Source organism: Cupressus sempervirens, chromosome 10 (genome assembly GCF_028749045.1).
Source record: "Cupressus sempervirens isolate cs-2001-9-10 chromosome 10, ASM2874904v1, whole genome shotgun sequence".
NCBI classification, from domain to species: domain Eukaryota; kingdom Viridiplantae; phylum Streptophyta; class Pinopsida; order Cupressales; family Cupressaceae; genus Cupressus; species Cupressus sempervirens.
The window spans coordinates 848,013,069-848,036,877 of record NC_143127.1 but is presented as its reverse complement, the minus strand read 5'-3'; the positions used below and the strand labels follow the sequence as shown (position 1 = coordinate 848,036,877).

General features: G+C 32.6%; 1 pseudogene; it reads right to left on the bottom strand.

Moving 5' to 3' along the window:
- Positions 1-562: 562 nt before the first annotated feature.
- On the bottom strand, positions 563-23,533 carry LOC149536664 (BTB/POZ domain-containing protein At5g48800-like; annotated as a pseudogene).
- Positions 23,534-23,809: the final 276 nt, after the last annotated feature.

Sequence of the window (23,809 nt, the reverse complement as noted above, 5' to 3'; positions counted from 1 at the left end):
GAATTCATCATTATTACCTCTAAAAGTGTGCTTTCTCATTCCAGCTCATATTAACTAGAAAATTGTAATAAATGTGAGTTTCCTTGTAAAATTTGAAATTTAAATAATTTCTACTCTTTTTAATATTTATCTGAATGATCTCAACATGTTTAAATGGTGATTGCAAGGGGGAAGCTAAGGAACTACCAAAATAGAAAATAAGGAGGCTAGGAGGAAGCTAGTAAAAAGGTGTGAGTAGTAGGAGAGTTATTTTTATGCTCATTTTGTTTGTTGTCATTTTCTTGATTGTCAATAGTTTCAAATTATTGCATAGGTGCACACACATCCCACAACGTAATTATATTACATTTGAAATATTAGTTTCTAAATTTATGAGTTTATGAGTATAAATTTTGTTTAATCTCATAATAATAACTTTGAGAAGGAAGCTCACATTCTATTAGAAGGCCTTGTAAGATTTATGATGTTACTGGACTATGTGGAATTTTATGATGTTACGTAGTTCTATGGAATTTTATGAGGTTACATGTATTTTAGGAACAGGTCATGACCACTCATTTGCTTATGGGTTAAAGAAAACTTATTCCAACAACCTTTGGTAGTTAAGCATTTTGCATATGTTTGTCCTCTCAGTCTTTGGTATCTGTGAATGCATCTGCATAAAGGAATCAAACCCAGATATATTACTCATATTTTTTCTCTATGGATAGATTAAGAAGAGAATTATCTTTAGTGGTATATATATAATATATATATCAACTTAGATATTACAAGGGAGGAACATAAATGCATTAGATTTTGTTTCTATTGCTTCAATTTTTTTTGTAAATCCTATAGTTTCTAGTGGGTTGCTCCATAGAGGATATCCAAGCCAAGTAACACAAGTACTACATGCAACATATAGTTTCCATCATCAAAGGCAATATATTGAAATCACTAGTTCATACACATAGAACATTCTTTCAAGAACTACATGCAAATCATTCATATAAATATAAGTAAAATCTTAAAATATGCAAGCATGTTAAAAACTCTTCTTTGTTGACCTAAATGTAGATGACTCCTATCTATTCATAATTTCTTGAGACAACATATGAATCTCAAAGATTGTACTTGAAACAACATTATGGTAAATCAACAAGCATTCATCAAGTTCAATCACCTTTGTAATCAAGCACATTATTCTATTGCTTTAGAAAAAAAAATATTTTATGATTTTCTCTTTCACTGCAATGCATTTGCAAAGAGGCTTTTCATATGATTATCAAACATTTGGGTAGTGCCATCAATGACGAATGTCCTAACAGTTACAATTTTCTTTTTCAAATACTAAATTGGATGATATGCACTGCAATAGTTTTACTTTTAACCTACCTGTTTATTAGATGATCATAATTTATAAATTTCCTTGGATATTCTTATATTTAATGTGACTAGTTTACATGAATAGTGACATTATCTTTAATAGTCCATCATATTCTCTAAAATAAGACGATACTCTAGTTATGGATTTCTTTCTCCAGTTATGGATTTGCTTCTCTATGGGTTTGATTTCTTTTCAAAATCAAGACATTTGATACAAGTGACACCTTCCATATTATCTTCCCATAGAACAAATCCATCTATTATAGAGCTATATAAAGCTAGGAGTAAAACCAACAAATAGGTGAGACAGAGTAAAAGTCATAAAAATAAAAATAAAGAGTATGGTGAATTGATATATCATTCACAAGGTACTGGAAATTAGATTTCAAGATAACAAATTTTCCTCATGTTAGAAAATATGTTGGAGGCTATGATCCAGAAGCTCCCTATTATGAGTAGAAATCAAACTATGGAGCATGGAACATCAATATGCAGCAAGGATAATGGACAATGGCCAAAATATAGTTTTAAATGAGATTACTATATATATATATATATATATATATATATATATATATATATATATATATATATATATATTTCTATGTTTGGAGTATACTTGAAATGGCCTACTAGGGAACCCAATGTACAAATACAAGATTAAATCCACTAAATATAGCAATAAATCTCCATATGATAAGAACAGATGGAAAAACTACAACTATGTTCCCTAGTAGGATGTTACAATATATGGAATTCTTTGGTTTCTAGTGCACTAGCATTCACACAACATCATTTCATGTTAATTATAGTCAGGAATTACATAGAGACCATGACTAGCTACAATGGTTAATCATTATCTAGCTTCATCAAATAACATTAGGTAAAACTAAAATATCAAATTAAAGAAATTTTAGTAAACCTTACCTTGAGTTATAAGTCAATAGCTTTGTAGAGCTGATCATGGACATGCCTACAAGAGGACGACATAGTTTCAACCAAATCTAGGAAAATGGAAAGTGAAACATTGGAATAGGTAGCAATTTCTATGAGATACGCATTCCACACTTTGGCCACATTACGTAAAAATGGATTGTTGCTAGTGGATATATGAGAATTGGTATTCCCTTCACTGAAAAAGGTGTAATCAGACTCTTCCCCCACATCGCTTTGTTGAGACATGAACATGAAAACTATATGTTGCATGCTCTCTACCTCCAAAATACCCAAATTATTAATTGCATCATCATGATTCTTCAATGGCAATAATAATTTTGTCATAGCCTAATCTAACTAGCTTGAAATTTTGTTTTCAAGCTTAAAAGTGCACTCTCTATCTGCACTCCATGTAAGGGAACAATGAAGGAGCCCAAATAGGAAGGTAATAGGTATGATATCTTTGTCCATAGGGAGCAGCTTAATCACACATTCTACCTCCTCTTTCATCTCACTTCTTTTGTCCTTTATCATGTTTAAATCTTGAAAGTCCACCCTATCAAATATACATCTATAATGATAAAGGATTGATTAGAAACTAGGAAAATGAATCTAGATGTAAATCAGTTCAAATCATCAAAGGACTATAAAGCTCTATTCAAATTTCATTTTACGTGTATTTGTTAGAGTTATAATTCTCCATTGAATTATTTTAAACAAATTTTCTCTCATTTCAAAGAACAAATGTTGAAATGTAATCTGTGAAGGACTTATTTCCCATAAAGCTTCCTTGAATAACAAGAGCCCACATAGCTTTCTTAAAACAACAAGAGCACCCACTTGTCGGTGTACAAAAATAGTGCTCTACAAATAAATTTATCATTAATTCGTTTCCTTCTGATTGACTCTATTATCTACCTAAAATAGTCCAAAGAAAGGGCTATTAGGTCATTGATCAGATTCTCCATGTAGCCACCCCCAAATGTGATCTCCATGGGTGCTAATGGAAATAGTATAGGAGCTCATTTTTTAATTGCAGAGTAGGTTAAGAGTGATATTGCTTTAATAAAAGTGCTAACTATCTCGAGCCCTTGGGCTATGGGATTAAGCTCCTCATAGTTTCAAAGGGATTCAATGGCATGGTCCCAATTCTTTAGTATTTTATCTTTGAAATATTGGTTACTTTGTTTGCAAAGATTTCCTTTGGAGTAGTCCCACGTCATTTCAAAAAAATCTGATGCACACTTGATTGCTAAGATGGTGGATGGTTCCATGTGTATTATACAACCATAGCAATGGGCTACTATGAGCTCAAAAGTCTCTGCCTCACTTAGACAAGAATTCAAATGTATTTTATTGGCTTCCTTCAACTTCTAATTCAAGTATCCACTCATGGACACCAAAGGTAAATGCATGCAGACATGTACAAAAGTTGAAATGCATTCATAACTAACATATAATATGAAAAATATAAGGGTGCCAAGATCAATTCGTGTACCTTGTGAAGATGGAAAGTGGAATCCTTAATGTGAACTATTGTGTTGGTTGAGAACCCCATAGCTTCAGACCTGTGCAGACCATACTAGATCAAAAAATGTAAGAGCTATAAACATTTACCTTCATGAAATAGAAATGGAAGTAATAGCCAATTGCAAACAAATTTTGCTAGTTAGTCTTGTAGTGCCACTCATGACTATTATAAGAAATTTGATTTTGCTATTCACTAGTCTTGAATTTCCTTTCTAGTCATTGTCTTCCAAGTTTTCCAATCTCCCTTTTTGCATATCGTGCATTATGATTCCACGTTATCTTTTGTTTGGTTGAATTTAGTATCAACTTTACCATATCTAAATTCTTTTCTAGTTGTGACCTATATTATTTTTTCTGTCCATGTTCCACATGTCTATTATTGTGTGTTTTGAGCCAAGAATCTAGGGATTAGAATAGGAAACTGCTTGCAAACATTCCTTTCTATCCACAATTAAGATTTGGATGTGATTTTCTGGATTGTGAACAACTTTGCCAATAAAAATATCCTTTTAGGTGGATGTGTAAGCTCTGTGAATCAATTTACTTGTCTCTTCATTTTTTGGAGATTTGTTAAACTATAGGATAGGTGAGGGGTTGGACTTGTGTACATAGTCATGTTGATCCAATTGTAAGTTCAATGTTTTCTATTTTCCAAACCTATATTTACTCATTGGATTCTACTTGTTTAGTTTTGTAGTCTCTTTCTTAACACATTTCTTATATAGTCTTTGTTCAAATCATATATCAAACCAACATTTGTGGTCTGGAAGAACTTATCTTTTACTCTGTATGCAAAGTGATAGTTTAGAGCTTCTACAGCATGGCCATTGAGAATAAGGACATTAGAGCAAATTTTGACATTTTCCTATCAGTTTTTGAATTCTGGGAATGTGAGAATGTTTACTGCAACAATATCAGGGATCACAAATTCTAGGTCTGGGAATTCCTTTGTCACCTCCTCTCTACATTTATTGTAGTAGAAAATTGTATATACATAGCATCTTCTACCTTTGTTTCTCAAAATAGCATGGTATTGATATAAATTTTAGTTTTCTACTAGCTATTTTATACAAATTTTTGTTTCTCAAAGTTCATGTGTCTTGCTATTTGATGGTACATTTCTTCAAAAAATCTTTTGTAAGTTTTTCTTATCTTTCTTAGAAAATCCATCAAGGAGGAGTGTGGTTCCTAAGCTAAAGGGCCTTAAAACAAGTATTACAATATGTATAGTAAGATTTAATGCACACCATGGCCTATCTTGATTATATGAATTGCAGGATTGTACATCTTCCTTGCAACCAAATCATTTGATGAAAACCAATGAAATAAGTGTTCTAACTAGTAGCGAACAATAGGATCCATGTGCTATGAAGATTCATGCCTTTAAGTCTCATGGCTATTTGAAAAGGAAACTACTAAAGGGTTCACATAGATTAGTTAGATCATGGCCCTTGTCATACCAGCTAAGATTTTTATAAGATAGAATGCATGCATTTAAACTCCCAAAAGATTTTGGAGTATCATGTGTCTAGTTGTGAGATAGAGCTATTAGGTGACACTCTTGATATGTTTATGGTTGCAAGATAGAACCATTTCCATGATATAATTTATGTTTGAGGATCTCACGGCCAAAATATTTTGGTGACTCATGTTTACAATTGCAAGATAGAACCATTAGATGACACTTCAATTATAATTGCACATATTGTTTCATCACACAATCACACATTTTTTTTGGAGTATCATGCTTATAGTTTAGTTTCAATTGAAAAACTCATGCTTATAGCTAATTGTTAGCATTAACAAATATATATTCTCTAGGATTTCTTTCACATTGGCATTCTATTTTTAAATAGATTTCTCATTTAGCGATATTAGATTTCCACAATTCATATCAATGAATTATTTTTTCTAGGTTTGATTATACAATGGTAATGTTTTATATGACACTATATGATCTAAAATATGACACTATATCACAATAGATTGTTGTATGTAAATGCCAAGCATATTGAATTGTCTCATTCCAAAAACCTGTGCACAAAATGTTCCTAAAATAGTTCCTATTCCTAGCTAGCCTCCCAAGATTGGTAAAACCATAGACAACAAAATGTCTGATCACACTTAGTATACAGTCCTTAGGATAATAATCTTCAGCAAAAATGATAATTATCTCTTACTCCAGTCTCAAACTATACAAACCTCTTAATAAATTGATGAAAATATGATGCCCCTATTGAACAATTTTCAAAAGGTAATGTCCATATGCCTAGAACACACATATACCACATCTAATTCATATTTCTTTTTATATCTTACTGAAGAACATATATTTCCTCAAGAAAAACATTGCTATACATCAATATGTTGTGATCTTTTAGTCATCTTCATTAGTTGATGCATTAATCACATTAGTCATTTCTATTAGGATTAGTCAAGGCATGCTACTAATAGGACCTAAGTAACTTTTACCTAGTGACATCTCTTTGGGGCATTTTGCAAATAATTAAGATACTTTGTCTATAACTCCACATTTTGCAAACATCTAGGCCTTCTAGAAATTATAGGATAATTTTAGTTGCATTTGAAAAAATTAATAAAAAATTTCCATATGTGCAGATATAAACATTAACTACAATATGTCCAATTTATTTGCAAATATATTTTCCTGTGAAGAAAGACCATGCCTGACAATATGAACCTAGAACAAAATAATGAGACAATGGCTGCATTATGGTCTCAGTTCCAAATAAAACATGATAAATGTTATTGTCCTTGCAAAAAGTGTATGGGCTTAAAGAATCAAATAATTTTAATCACAACAACCTAGAGTCATTATAGGCAACATAGTCACATTAAAGGGGGCCATGATTTTTGTCCATTGCTAAATGTGGATTTCCTACTAGAGGAACATGGAGGTGTGAATATCCAAGTTGAGGATAACACTCCAATGGAAGAAGATGATAATTTCCTAGAGGATATGATTGAAGGAGATGGTATTGGGGTAGATGATGAAGAGGCTCACAATGATGGTACTAGTGAATTTGATAATGATGATGAAGATGGTCTTGATATACCTTTACTTGAGAAGGCACATGAGCCCTTATACGAAGGCTCCCAAACAACTCTACTCTTGGCTATAGTGTTGTTGGTAAACTTAAAGGTTATGAATGGTATATCCAATGTAGCAATGTCACGTATGCTAAGGTATGCCATTTTTTTCATCTTGAATGTTAGCATACAATTACTATTCATTATATTAACAATGCATATTTTTTGTTGTAGGTTAATAGGTGAGTTTTTTCTACCACCATCAAACATTTTTTTTGGTTCTTACCGAGAATTATCTACCATTATGAATCAAATTGGAATGAAGTATCAGAATACATGCATATCCCAATGATCACATTCTATATCATAAACAACATGAATTTTCAATAGAATGCCCCAAGTTTCATATTAGTAGATATTAGTCAGATCAAATATAAAAAAAGGTGCCTCACAAGGTTGTTCAGTACATTCCCATTATTCCACATCTTCAACAATTATTTAGGTGTGCTAGCTTGGCACAATTTATGGATTACCATGCAAGAAATAGAAGTCAAGATGACATTATGCGAATTCCTACTAATGATTATGTATTTAAAGAGATAGAAGAAACATGGTCACACTTTAAAGAAGAAACTCATAATTTGAAGCTTTCATTGGTAGTGGATGGTGTCAATCCATATGGAGATATGAGATCTATTTACTTAGTATGGCATAATTTTGTTATTAACAATAATATTCCTCCTTGGATGTCCATAAAGTGGGAGCATATAATGTTGTCAATGATTGTGCTAGGTATTTTTTCATTTTATAGTTATCTAAATTAATTTATAAATAGTCCATGAAAATGGTCATGATAATTATGTAATATTTATGTTCATTCAATTACTAGGTAAGTACCAAGTTAAAGATATGAATGTGTATATTGAGCCCCTAGTTGATGAGTTGTTGAAATTATGGACTAGCATCACTATGTATGACATCTCTAGATCGATAAGACATCGACAATTTCAATTCCATGGAATGCTTGTATGGAAAATAAATGATGCCCTTGGGCTAACTCATTTTTGCGGTATGTTATATTGTTAAGATCATATATTTTTGGTCTCTTATAGTGCTTACACATTACTATAATATGCTTAAGTTGTGCATGATAATTGTACTAATTTTTTAGCTCTTTAGACAAAGGAAAAATTTCCATGTCCAGTTTTTGGTCCGAAGATGAAATCTCATCATTCATGAAGTTTAGGAAAATAAGTGTTCATTGAGTCTAGGCATGTTCTCCACAATAATCATAGGTATAAAATTCCCAAAAAACATCTTTTCAATGGGAAAGGAGAGACATCATCAAGGCCATAAAGAATGACACCTCATCTATGGAAGTTGGAATATGATCGACTAAATTATTGAGGTAATGTCCAATTTGTCATCCAAAGTTTAAAATTTGTATTTTGATATTGTCTTATATTTACTAATGCTGTAATTGAGGCTCATGAAGGTTGTGAAGGCATCAATGACCCGCTTCCTAGAGGAATAAAAAGTTATCCTACTCAATTTAGTAGGTTATCGTACTACAAGGATCTCTAAATCGTGCATTTGTTTGATGCTATGCATATTGGAAAGAATGTAATAGAAAAACTATGGAAAATATTAGATGGAAGGTGTGATAGAGAACAAATTTCCAAAATTTGTACTGACATTCATGAACCCAATCATGCACTAAAAGATTTCATTGAATCAAATAGTAATGGAGACCGCATAAATACAAGTACCCTTCCTTGGTTATTAACGAAGCAAAAAAGTGATGCTAAAAGAAGTCATAAATAAAGAAAAATTTCCAATAGAATTTGTTGCAAATATAAGCACTCTTCTATCAAAAAAGGTGATTTTGGGCTAGAGTTGAAAACACATGATTGGCATACCTTCGTCAAGGTAAGTCATGTTCTCTATTTACAATATATTTGTAAAATTGAATGTACTACCTATTGCATTATTTAATAATATATTAATTTGATTATTTTTTAATGATTTCAATACATCCTATCTCTATCCCCTCCACACTAGTTTGATAACAATATTAAATAAGTTATATATAATCTTGGAAAATACATGAGGTTAGAAGTGTTTTTCCTTAGATTTGTAGCTTTTTATCTGAAATCTATTGTATAATTTTATTTAAAATCTTGTTTATGTTTTTTTGTGTGTTGAATCTCTTTTAGGTGGTTATCATCTAAAGAAATTGCTAAAAAAATAATAAAATATTGGAAGAGAAAAATTCCACAGCTTATGTGTGAAATTCAAAAGTGTTTACCTCCAACCTTTTTCAATGCTCAAGAACACTACCTCATACATCAAGTTGAGGAGATTGAATTATGTGGACCTATACAAACTAGGTCAATGTGGATGGTTGAGAGACACTTGAAAATTTTGAAGGGCTTGGTTCGATAAAAAGCATGTCCTGAGGGTTCTATGGTAGAGGAATATATGGTATACTAGACCATGGTGTACATTAATGAATATCTTCCAAAGTTTGCAACAAATATCCATGTAGATAGCATTTGGGATCCCAACTATAATAAAAAATTTGAAGGGGAGTACCTATCGGGGAAAGATAGATTGAGGAGAGTGAGAGGTAATTATAAGTTAATTTTTTTGTAGTTCAATCATTATTATCCATCATCAATATCTATAAGTTGTTTTTAACTGGTGTAATTGTCTTCTTTATAGTTGGTTGTGAGTGGGATGCACTACATTTGTATATTACAAATAATCTTGATTGGATGACATTATGGATTGAACAGTCTCAAGAAAATGGTCACTCGTTAACATGGGATGGTGTTGCATCATTGGTTAAAGAAGCTCATCGTAATGGAGATCTCAATGTTATGCCAATGGTACTTGATCTAGTATATTGCTTAAGAGATACAAAGGTATGCATAAGATTAATAATCATAAGACATACATTTAATATCAACTCACAGATCAATGCAAATAATCATGACATGTTTGAATAATTGTAGGTCAAACACCACAAAGTTATTTACTACCATGGCTATAAATTTTGCACAAAAAAGTCAGATGAAAAGAAGAAAATGTGTGATTTTGGGATAAGTGTTGTCTTCACGGTCACCAATATTTTGTCTAGAATTGACATACATCCTCAACAATCTGAAAATTGATACTATGACATTTTGGATGATATACTTGAGTGCAACTTTAATTCATTCAAAATAGTTCTATTTGTCATCAAATGGTTTAGCCTATGGATGAATTGAAATGATCCTAATTGGAATATTATTGAACATTATAGTGGATTTACTATGATTAATACAAGGTTATTTGAGCCAGTTGGAGATGAGTTGTATTTTACTTTGGTGTTCCACACAAACTAGGTTGGTCATTTGTTGTTAGACATGACCCAAGATGAAGGCTGGTAAATTATAATGTGATGGAAGTAGAAGATATTAAAGAAGCACAAGATGAAGTAAATGATTATCAGGAACAACAATTATCTAGTGATGAAGAAGAAGAAGATGGTGATGATTTTGTTCATGCTGATGATAATGGCGATAATGATGATGATTATTCTAATGACAATCATGATCATGGTGATGATCATGGAAATGATGGTTATGATGATGATGGTGATGAAGATGATGATGATGGCGATGAATATGGTGGTGGTAACGACGATGATGAAAGTGACAAGTATGATGATGGTGATGATGATGATGATGATGATGTCATGGATAAAGATCATGATGATCAATGAAATGTCTAGGTAAGATCAATGTCAACTATGATGGGGTCATGTATGACCAAATTTTTCTTTCCAAACCATATGTGTAGATATAAACATTAAGTAAAATATGTCAAATATTTTTTAGATATACACATTAGTTAAACCATATTTTTGGTTAACTTAAGACAAATGAGTTACATATACAATCTACTTTATTATTACTTTTTTTTTGGTAAGTCTATTACTTTAATTTCGCTGCTGATTTCTAAGACTTGTAACCAATTTTTTTCACAAGGCAACATGGATGCACCATGTCACACACCTTCAGCAGAGGTAAACATTAATTATTGTAATTTTTAATGTTAATTTAGAATTTTTTTTTTGTATTATTATGTTCTTTTCTTTATGGATTTGGAGTTATTTTGATGAAATTTTATTGATATTTGATGTCACAAATAATAGGAAAAAGTTAGAATGATAGCTGATCAAATGCGATCTGAAATATGAGCATCATTTCTACATGACATCACCCTTAGTGCTGACCCTATGTTCATGGGCCAACAATTCAAACAAACATACACTGATGAAATTGTTAACATTATCATCAAGGGTGACACCAGCAAGGAGAAAGAGGTACTGAGAAAAGAATTGGACCGTAGGGTCCAATATTTGAAGGTAACCAGTAATTAGACTAAAGCAATAATAGAAGTTCAATAGATGTTAATATTTTATAGTATCTTATGGATCATGATCTCTAATTTTATGTGTCTTTGTATAGAAATATGTGATAGTTGTGACATCACATGGTGAACATGGTGAGGGTTTTAGCTCACAACCTTCATGTAAGTAACACTTTCTTTCTTTGTTTTCATCAACATTATAACACTTACCTTGTTTTTGTGGATGCTTCTAGCTAATATCCCATTTGATCTTTATCCATTGGAAATGTCTTTACTAAAAATATTGTATTCTTTAGCTCATGATGAAGTGCAGATGCCTCCTTTGGTCGGTGGTCCAGTATTGCCTTGTGCATTGTCAGCAACAAGGACCATGCAAACATCCTCATCTATGCCCACTAGAACTGGTAAAACCTTGTTTTGCAATATTTTGTAATGTACTAATCATGCCTTTTTTTTTGTTGGGTGGATTTTGCACTCATATACCTATCATATGTACTAGAGTACAAAATTTGGTGATTAGTACTCTGGTACATGTGACCAAATGTAAGTACTTATGTTTGCTTTAAAGGCTACAAAAGAATGCCCTAATTGACCTTTTAATCTTCAAGATGTTATTATTCTATTTGTTTATCTCTATCTTGAGCTTATACTTATGATATGTGATCTTTGGTATTGCATATGTAAGCAATAGGTATAATGTATTTGTTTTGGTGTTAATATGAGCACTTTCGCTGATGACTCAATAGTTTATTTTAGTAATTGTTTTTATCTTGTAAAGCAATTGTTAGTATGAGATAACTATCTTTATTGTTCTATTTCTTCTCTATGGAAGGGAAGTCATTGAACCAGAGTTTTTGATTTTTTATGAGTTTATCTTCATCTTTTTCTTTTATTGATATGATAGCTCTCAATGGCTTGATGAATTGTTTTTGGTATTTTTTCAAGTCATCTCTAATATATATTATGAATGTTCTTTCTGACCAATTTGACTTTTTTGTTCAATCATCAACTGTGGTTTAACTAGCAGTAGTTTTTAAATAAAACTAGTTACTGTGAATTTATTTTGTGTTTACCATTTATTTAGGGCAGGACATTTTAGCAGCTCCAATTGCTTAAGAAAGGCTCTATTAAGTGATTCATCTTCATTCTTGAAGCTAATTATCAACTTGTTTATTTTTGGATCTTGGTTTTTGCTTATTTGTTTGTTAGGAGAGATTGTAGTTTTGATAAAATTGTGTATGATGCCTATAGTGTTTATATTAATACATCTCTACAGCTTTTGTACAATTTTGGGTGAAGTTTTCATTTTCATCGATCATAAATCATGCCAAAGAGTGTGGTGGGTTTTAGATTTTTGTAACTCTTTGATGGGGTCAAGCCAAATAACAGAATGGACACAATAGGAAAGGGGAGAAATTTATTAACTATGTAAATATGCTAATACATTCACTACAGAGAAAATAGGCTTCAAAACATGCCCTAAGGGCTTACAATAGTATAGATCTAGAGATCATTTCTCTTTTTATTACCTCCTCTCAAACTCCACTCCGAACTGCCTTTTACAATACCAGAAATGTTCTTAAATAGACCCCAAAGGGTTAAGGATTAGAAATACATTATAGAAAGTGCTAGTTGGCACCCACCACCCAAATAGAAGGCTCCAAAAGTCACATTAGAAGTTGGCACAAAATTAGAAGAATCTAGAAATGGTAGCTGAAATTTCAGAAGGCATAACTTTTGAACTGTAGCTCCGATTGACGAATCATTTACATTTTTGAAAAGCTCTCAAAGCACTCTATAGCCCCCATTTTTTGGCCTGTTCAAGATCATTTAATGTCCTAAACCTAACTTTGAAGCATTCTTAGGAAGTCTCTAAAAATCAAAAAATTGCGATAACTTTCAAACCGTGTAGCCTTTTGAACTGATTCTTTTTTTGGAATATTCTAAATTACAATTACAATCATCCGACCAATTTACACCTTCTAGTTCACCAAAATGATGGCTCAATTACATAATCCTATTTTTTTGGCATTTACACATATCCCAAGGTGATTAAAAACTTTAACCCAGAACACTGATAGTGGAACTGTGAGAGTTGGAACCTTGATTTGACCCAAATGGGTATCCAGAAATGAAAACACATGAAACAAAAACTAAATCTAAGTACATTTTTTTGGGTGACACAAGATTTCCCTTATACTTCTAGATGCTTCTGCATCACTCTTATTGGGAAAGAAGCCACCATGTGTCCCTATGCTCATTTATGCTTCATCCAAATTGTCATTATTTGGATACAAGATGACTAGAAAAACTCTTGTAATCATTTAGGCATATATGTTGGCTTACAAGCTTTGGAAACTCTAAAATGCATATGTGTGGGAAGAGATGTATTCTAGTATTTAGTTTTTGAGATTTTTATTTTAAGGTCCTATTTGATAGATCTACACTCTAGTTTGAAGTAAAATAATTCATATGGCAATAATTTCAATACTGTGATTGGTGGCAGTACTTTCATATGTTTTTATGTAGGCATTTACCAATGAATAAAGTATGACTAGTGGTGTCTCTTTGTCTTTCATTTCATTTGGTGTGTGCTTTAATTGTCATGATGTTTCATTTATAGTTAATAAACTTCATATTTTGATCCTTTTGCATCAATTTTTGTGTATGTGTTTTCTTGGAAGGATTAAATGTGTTTCCAGGATAACATAGTTAGGCAGTCTTAACCAAAAGGTTCATTAATTTTACCAGACTACACTAATGCATCTTAGAACTGCATTGTATCACCTTTGGGACATATTTTTGTAGTTCTCTCCATAGATAAATATGTGATCCTGATAGAGAGTAGATAAACATTCGATGATTTTTATTGATTCATTATGGGGAAAATTTTAGTTAGAATTTTTTTTTCACATGCTATTTTAGCTAAAAAACCATGCATTTTATCTTTTAAGATGTCATTTTAGCTACAAAACCATGTCATTCAATTCCACTTTAAGGGTCATTGGATGTCAATGAAGTAAAATATTTTAAATCTTCAAACTCGTCATGAGGAATGGTAGTAAAAGAATAGTATGATTTGTATATGTTTTCCCTAATTCATTAGCTAATGTAATTAGTGATAAAAATTATGCTGGATAGATCTTACTACAGTCCTATTTTGTGCACTAATAGATAGACCTTCATTTGATAGAGCAATAGAGAGCAGTACTATTGAAGTTGATCCATTTCCTAGAGCAGTCTGTGTGATTAGTACTAGTTCATATGTAGGGACATTGTTGCTGAACAAGAAAACTATGTTTCTGTTAAAAGAACAAAAGCTTCCAAGTGCTTTAAAATTGTAATTATTTAAAGTGTAACTTTAATTTACTTTTACATTACTCATTTTGGACTGATAATGTAATGAACCCTTTTTGGGGGTCATTTATTTTTACAACTTTTCCCTTTATTTGTATTTGCAATATCAAGTATATTGATACAAATATATATCAATAAATTTCTACGTCTGATATCTCTAGAAATAAATGCAAAAACATCCTACTGAATTGCCAATTGCTTATTGGATTTATGTCCTGATGATTTATGGTTGCTATATCTGATATTACCTTAGAAATGTGTAGTTTATCATTGACTTCAGTCTGATACCACTAGGTATGTATATAATGGATATTAGTTACAAATCTAGGAACATTACCATCTTCTTGATATCTACATTATATTGAATGCAAGGTATAGTTCAGTTAGCTAATGTGATCTTAATCACTTGTCCAATAAATGTCTGAAGTAGCAATACCCTTGGCACTATTTTTGATCTATATCTTTGAATATCTGTGACTGATATCTAAGAATGCTGTTGCTCAACTTGAATGATCCAAACTTGGATAAGAAGATAGTATAAGAAATGGTCAATACAAGGAGTACCTCCATAAGGTGAATTTTATGTCCTTTTCCTTGCTCTATAGTATTTTGATTGTTTCTATATTGGATTATTATGTTTTTTTTGGCTATGTTGATGATATCAACCATAGCTTGTTCTTCAATTCAAATTTTATTTTGTGATTCTGTCACATGGGTAAGGCATGTCTCCTTGTGATAGATGAATTATCATTGTGACTGATGATGTTTAGATGTATTCTTTTCCTATTAATGTTCAATGTCTATATCCCTTCTTTTGTTCAAATCTGATTGCCTAATTTGTTTCTTCTATTCAGTATCATCTGATAATAATACCTCTTATTCTCCCTTCGTAGTGTGTTCTTCCTTTCGATTGAAATTGTTCTTTGTATAAATATGGAATTATAGATTATATGAAAGGATGCAACTGGATGATATCATTTATTTAGTTGTTTATAATAATATTGGAGCTTTAGCATTTTTTTTAATTATAATTATTAATCATAGATAGTATGATTGTACTGATTAATCTATGCTATATGTTACTAATTCTCTTATTATATTTATAATATAGAATAATAAATTATATTTATAATTTTTTATTGTTTATTCCATTATTAATTTATTATTTATCATATATAGATGAATTATATTATTGTATTTATCATATTAATTATATTATAATCATATGATATATGATATTAAATTTTTATAACATTTATAATAATAATATATTGTAAAATTAATTATTATTAATATATTAGTAATTGTAATATTAATATAATAATAATAATTATTAAGAATAATTATATTGTAACATATATCATTTTATTAATATATCAACTATATAAATTATATTATTAAATTATAATATTTTATATTAATAGCATTTTTCTATTAAGTCATATTTTAGTCATTATAATATAATTATTTATTTATAATTATATTAGATCAGTATTTAATTAATTTCATAATTCCATATTGCTATTATAATGCAAGGATATTATTATATAATATTACATATAAAATTTTATTACTTTTAATATTTTTATTAATATCACTTTATATAATACTTATTTATTATTTAATCTATATATTACAGTGGGGACATCACAGATAATCCCTCTATGTTTTTGTAGATAATAATGCTTTCTTTGATCATCTTTTTGATATGACATTGAGACTATTTAGACCCACCATACGTAAAAGGTACATAGTTTCATATCATTGCTACATAATTTTTCTTTTCTTCCATTTATTGTACTATATTAAAGTTATTGATCTAACAATCTAATTTTTTTTTAAAAGGTTGAATTTACAAGTTGTGGAATTAAAAAATTAGCTGATTACATCTTTTGAGGATAAATTCGAAAAAAAACATTTTTGACACTGGCCTACTTCTCAAAAGAGCATCAAAGCATATAAAGACTGTGAGGGATCAATGTAGAAGGGGTCTTAAGGAGAACCCAAAGCAAAACTGTTCTCCTATGATTCCATTGATGGAGTGGAATGAAATAATAGAAGATGCAAAGGAGAAAAGACTATGTGAAAATAGAGTAAATGAAGAAGCACATGGCAAAAAAAGGTATGTCATGATAGTATTAAGTACATTGTAATCATGCATTAATTAGTGATATTTTTAAATATATAATCTAAGATGTTTGAAATTGTTCATAGATTTCAGGACACATCCATGGCTACAAAAGCGAGACTACAAAAGGTTGGCCAACACAAACTTGGCTCTAGTGGCTATAGAATCTCTAGTTTCGACTTGTAAGTAGGAGCAATGAAATTTCATATTAATTTTTTTATATAATGTTGCAATTTTTTTTTTAATGAAACCATACATGGAAAATTGACAATATTAAGCAAAAAATATAGGACACAGAATTCAATGTGGAGCTCATAGATGAAGATAGAAAAATTGCCTTGAAGGAAGGCTATAAAGTCATGGCTGCCTACATGAAGAATCTGAAAGCCTTGCCCAAGAATCCAATGCACCAAATGATATCTCACAGGTAAATTGGTTAGATGAAAAGTAAATGAAATTGAATAGTTGAGAAGATTCTTTTTTGGTGTTAGTTTTGAATGTAAATTGACTACATAACAATGTGCATAACATTTTATTGCAACCTTCATATCCTATCACAGAACCTACTCGTGATGAAGTCCATGATGTGCATTATCATGGTGGAGGTATTAATTTGCTATTGGAAATTAATTATGCAATTATGAATACAATTTGACATCTTCAATTGCAATTTGATGTGTATCCTTTTTTTGAATATTTTAGAGCATGTTGAACATGATGGTAAAGGAGTGGAGCATGTTCCAAGTGTTCAACATGTTGACTTGGTAGCAGATCAAAATGTTAATGTACATGGTGTGGCATTGTCAGGTAAGAAAAATTTATGTTATGTTGTACTGGTACTTAATTACAGACTTGTAATAGTTAAAAAAATAAAAAGAGCATGCCAATTTATCCTGTTTACTTGTTCTTGCAACAAAGCCCCCTTTAGTGCAGCAACCTCCTGCTCCTCCAAAGAGAAGGAGCCATCATAATTTGACATTACACATGCTAGAAGAGGATGATAACGAGGAAGAAATGGATGCTCCTATAAGCATTTTTCTTAAGAGAGCTAAGAAAAATAAAAAGAAGAAATGATGTTTTAAAAATGCTCTTTGATAAACCTTGTTGGATAATGAAAGAACTTTGTTTTAAGTAATTATCTATGAATGATGCGTATTAATATTGATTTGTATTTTATGTTAATAAATATTGTTATGTGTTAATGAAGTCTTGATTAGTATTGTGTATTAATAAATTTTATATCATATTAATGAATGTTATGTGGTTGTATTGATTGAATGTTATAGTTCATAAATGGATGGATGAATGAATGAAGTATGTAATTAGATGATAATGGGTAATTTAGATTGGATGTTATGGGGAGGGGGGTGAGACTAGATGAGCTTCCATCTTCACGTGGTTGGCCTTGTTAAGTGGAGAATATTATAGTATTCTTGAAACCAAGTGAAGCTCAAACTAACATATGAAGGAATCACAAAACCTAGATCCATCCACCTCTCATCTTCTCATCCCAATAAGTCATCTTTTCTACCACTTTTATTTGGAAGGATCTAAAGCCTAATCAATTCATCATCTGCATATCTTGAAATCATAACTTTCCAAAAAAAAGAATGATGTGCTTGAATAATGCACACTATTTCTTTCACCCACTTTATTTGGATGCCAAGTGTAACTTGTAAGATGCCCAAAATATGTGCTCATATCTCACCTCAAATGATGTAGAGTCTACAACCTTAATCCACCAAAATCTTCTTAAGTGCCTAGTAGCACCCAACCCACTGCAAGATACCAAGCAAGGTTACTAGCCTTTACCCAATTCTGACCTCTATCTCCCCAAGTGGACTCCACTTCTCTAAGGTCCTACCCCCTCTCTAGGGATCTTAGCAAACTTGGTTCAAATTAAGGCTTTAGGGACACTAGCCCTCAACTAGGCCAAATATGGCAAATTAGGCAAAATGCTTTCAAGGCTTCAAACAAAGACTAGTTTTGTCATTCCTAGTCCTATATACCTTAGTTTTCATTGAATACAAATACAAGAACTCCACCACTTAACCTTTGATTCAAATATGATCCCATTTTCCAACAATATTATCTAATATTAATCCTAAAATCTCTTCCCACGATAGTGATTGGCTTTGACATGATTTATGCTAAGTTCATTTTTTTGTATATAGGTTGGAATGGAGCATTGGGCTCATTGAGTTCACCAAAATTTTTGGCATGGTGCTATCTATAATATCCATGAGGTATGAAATTAATACTATTTTAGTTTGAGCTAAATTGGATGAAAAAATGATCTTCAACCCTAAAATTCCACTATGACAAAAAAAAAGTTTACTTACTCTATTCTAATCAAACCTTCACTTGGTTTTGCAGTCTCATCATAGGCCTAGAGATGGACCTTTTGAAATGAATGATATATTTACCATCCTCAATTCCATCCTTGCCAATGTCTTAAAAATATACAAACTCTACTATAAAAGCCTTGTGCCAAGTATTTGTTTTGGTGCTATATGGACTGCCCCTTACCTTGTCTTATATATTTTTATGAATTTAATCTTGGAAAATGGTGCAATAATGTTAAGGATCCTGAGCTAATACAACATCTTCTCATACAAGCCAAGGATCGGTTACCACTTACTAGAAAGGCCTTTCAGCTTGCATTTGGGAAAAGTAGTTTATTTGTCTCTTCCTTTGCATAGGTTACCTTAATTGTTTACTAATTTGTTTATAATGAATACATGAACTTGTCCTCATAGTAATTTATTGAATTTTTTTCATATTCAAATTTGATCTGTTGCATTGTAATATTCCAATTTTCTTCTTGCATTTTGTTCCAAGTGAATCTAAAGAATACTTGGTCAGGGAGAACTCATATGCATATGTAAATCTTTATAATTTTAGAATTATTTTATAGCATAAGCTGTAGTAATTGCTCATGATATTTTTGTTTTAAACCTTTCCTTTTAGGAAGGACTTCTAGTTCCATGTTTTGGTTACTGCCTTTTATTTTTGATATTGGAATAGTTTAATCACTAGATACAATCAGCTCAACTAGATATATTTAGCAAAAAAGTATCAAAATTCTAGAAGTTTCTTAAGGAACTAGATATAATAAAGGAATACATCTTATTACATATCAAGAACTTATCCCATGGAAAAAAATGGGAAATATATATAGTACAGGGAGTTAAGAGTAGTAGTATAATCATCAGAGTACATCAAAACTTGATAGTATCAAACTTGATAAAGAAGTAACTAACATCCTTCATGAGGGCCCCAACCATCACTACTTTCTAGGGACTCCAAATTTTTTCTAGCAAACAGTTCATCATTCTAGCCTGCTAGGACATATTCCTTTAGTGCACTATCATCAGGGCCTGTGAAATCTTCATGGTCATTCTTATCAGGGGCAGAGTTTCGGGTGTTATTAGAAATATTCAGATCTTTCATTGTCTTATCTAGTTGATTTAGTTCAATAGGATTCACCATATCTTTGTATTTATTTAGATATTGGATAGCTTTGACATCTTCCTTGTGAATGAGAAGCATTCCATCTTGAACTAGCATCATATGTTAGAGTAAAGCGTTGATTTAATTTCATTTATTAAATTTGCTTTACTCCCTTCTTAAGATTTTACTTTATGCACCTTTTGCATCTCTATTTAATAATTAATTATTAATTATTAAATAGCTTTTCCTTTTAGGTTACCCTTTTTAGGGTTTTGATATCCTTTTATAAGGATTGATCTCCTTTGTATTTGATTATCTTTTTCATTGCTGAAAATACATTAGCACTTTTTTCAGAGCAAAAACCCTTTGCCTTCTCTTGTCTTTTTCTTCTGTGATAGGTTTTTGCATGCAAGTATTCGAAGGCTTTGTGGCTTTGTATTGATCAAATCCTTCATGGTATCAGAGCCAGATCTGCTGCAGCTTGTTCGTTATTTGGAGAAAAAGTAGAATGAGGGTTTGACAAAACAGATCTGGAAATTTTTGGGTATTTTTTGAGAAAACAGGGGGGTCACTGATTTTTTAAGCAGGTTGAGGCTAAACGGACATCACAGATGGATCCAGAAGGTGTCAAAACCCTTGTTTCCATATAAAGTTTGTCCAATTTGGACAACGTTGCTCCAGGAGGCAAAATTTTTTTGCCCAGCAGGGCCGTATGACCTTCTACACGTAGATCGAGGCATTTTTTAAAAATAAAAAATAAAAAAATGGCCGCAGGCCATTTTCCGGCCTGCGGACCCGTTTGTCGGCGGGGGCAATAGTTTTTCGGCAGGGCGACGATACCGGCAGTTTTTTTTTGGGTGCCGGTTTTTTACTTCCGACGGCCGCCACCGCTCGCGCTCCGGTTGCCACCAACACCGGCGGCTCAACCAGAGCGCCGCCCCACCTCCGATCAGGTGGCGCTTCTCCTCCGCCGCCCTCCTCTGCTCCGGACAGTCACCACCGCCAGTGGCTCAGCCAGCGCACCGCTCGGTGACTTTTTTATTTTTATTTAAAAAAAAAATAAATATTTTTCAAGCTTATGGGGGCCCTGTTAGTTTTTTTGCGATAACTCTCGCATACAGGGGTCTTTTTCAATTCCAAAAAAAGCATCGAAAAGCTAATTCCGAGATAGAGATGATGGAGAAGGAATTTTTGATTTTTTTTTCCAGATTGATATCTATTTTGGCATTTGAAGTCCGTTGATGACTTCTATCTTCTGGGGGGCATAACTTCTTCGTTATAGCTCCGTTTTTCGATCCGAAAAAAGCACCGGAAAGATTTTTTCAAGCCCTTTCTAGATTCTCAATATTTTCACCAGTATTTGGTACTAGGTATTTTTGATTTGTATTTGAAGTTTTTTTTTTTTGCTCTTATCTCATTTACGCAATCTATTTGTAAGTAAGGGGTTCGGTTTATTGCATTGTGGGGGGCGTTTTTATATTATTTTCTGTTATTATTTTAATATATCAGAAAACACAAAAAAAAAAAAAAACCCTTTCTAAAACAATGGCCGAGACCTCTTCTTCTCTAGAACTTCTGACCCCTCATAATTATCACACCTGGAAGACCTCAATGACTCGGCTTCTCCGGTCAAAAGGGTTGTGGTCATGTTTAGATGCTATTCAGCCTATTCTTCAGAGGCCTTTTGAGATCATGCAACATCGAAACAAAATGGATGAGGCAATCGGATTGATTGCATTACAGGTATCAGATAGTTTACAGTTTCATTTGGATGGGTGTAATACTCCTTTGGCTATGTGGACCAAGCTTAAAGGCTTGTTTTGTATAGTGAATGAGTTCAGAGCACTTCAGATAGAGACAAAGCTTACAACACTTGCACCGGATTCCTTTCCTACTATTGATGACTTCTTGATGAAGTTTACTCAACAGAGATCCTTGTTGCAGAGTTGTGGAAAGACGAAGACTGATACTGAGTGCATCTATTTGATTCTCTCAAAGCTTCGAGGGAATTTTCAGATATTTTCTTCCACATTCTATTCCACCAAAGATGCTTTGGGGAATCGATTTGTTATGCCTTCTTTTCAGGTCTTTTGTGATCGCTTGACTAGAGAGCAGTCAAAACTCACACAGTTGGATACTATGAATGGTTCTAAGACAAAGGCATTGGTAGCTCAGACATCTACAGGAAAGTCGAAGCCGAAATCGAAGCATAAGACAGATTCAGCAGGCAGCGAGAGTTCCTCCAAGCCTCCTCCCAAATCAGATGCTCGGAAACCCTCTCAAAAGGGTAATACTTCTAAGTCTGGTGAGTCTTCCTCCAAGACTAAGAAGTATACAGGTGAACCTTGTAGTTTTTGTGGCAAGGATGGACATCCAGTTTCCAGGTGTTGGAAATGTCTTGAGGCATTAGAAGAGGCTATGCAATAGTCTAGTATTGCTTCTCCAAAGCCTCCACCTCCACCTACAGGGAAAGGACATGCTCTTTCTGCACATGCATTGTCTTCTCCACCTCCTTGGATTCTTGATTCCGGAGCTTCCCATCACATGACACACTCACCTGATTTGGTTACCTCACTTGCTCAGAGTGTTACTACACAGATTGCAGTTGGTGATTCTTCTCAGCTTTTAGTCACAGGTTTAGGAACTATCTCTTTAGAGGGTGGTTCACTACAAGATGTTCTCTTGGTTCTAGCCATTTCTACGAACCTCTTGTCTATCTTTCAGATTTGTCATTCAGGCTCTAGAAAGACAGTTGAGTTCTCACCACATGATGTGGTTATTCGAGACCTCCATGATCCTGATTTTGTTATTGCTATAGGGAGTGTTGATCTTCAATCTCACTTGTATCAGTTCGATGGCTTTGAGAGCTCCAATTCTACAGGTGTTTCTCTCATTGCTCATGCAGACACAGTGAGCAAACTTTGGCATGAGCATTTTGGCCATGTCAACTACAGATACTTACAGCAGATGAGTACAAAGGAGCTAGTGATTGGATTACCTCAGATCTCATGTACTAACGGTGTGTGTCACGGTTGTGCACTTGGCAAACATCACAGAGATCCTTTTCCAGTAGGTCGATCCACACGTGCTAAGGCACCATTGGAGTTGATACATAGTGATCTTATGTCATTTTCCACTCCATCTTTTTCAGGTGCTCGATATGCGCTCACCTTCATTGATGACTTCTCCAGACGCACATGGGTGTATTTTTTGAAGTACAAGTCTGATGTCTTTGATTCATTTCGAATCTTTAAGACCTTTGTGGAGAAGCAGTCTGGTCTTTTCATCAGGCATATCCGTACTGACAATGGGGGGGAATATGTGAATTAGTTTTTCAGAGATTTTTGCACTGAGCATGGTTTACAGCATCAGTTCTCTGTTCCCCATACACCTCAGCAGAATGAGGTTGCTGAGAGAAAAAATAGGACATTACGGGAGATGGCCAATTGTATGATACAGTCTCGTGCTATGAGTTCTTCATTTTGGGCTGAGGCTATCAATTGTGCCAACTATATTCAGAATCGGATGCCTCATAAGGCATTGCGACACATGACTCCTGAAGAGGCTTGG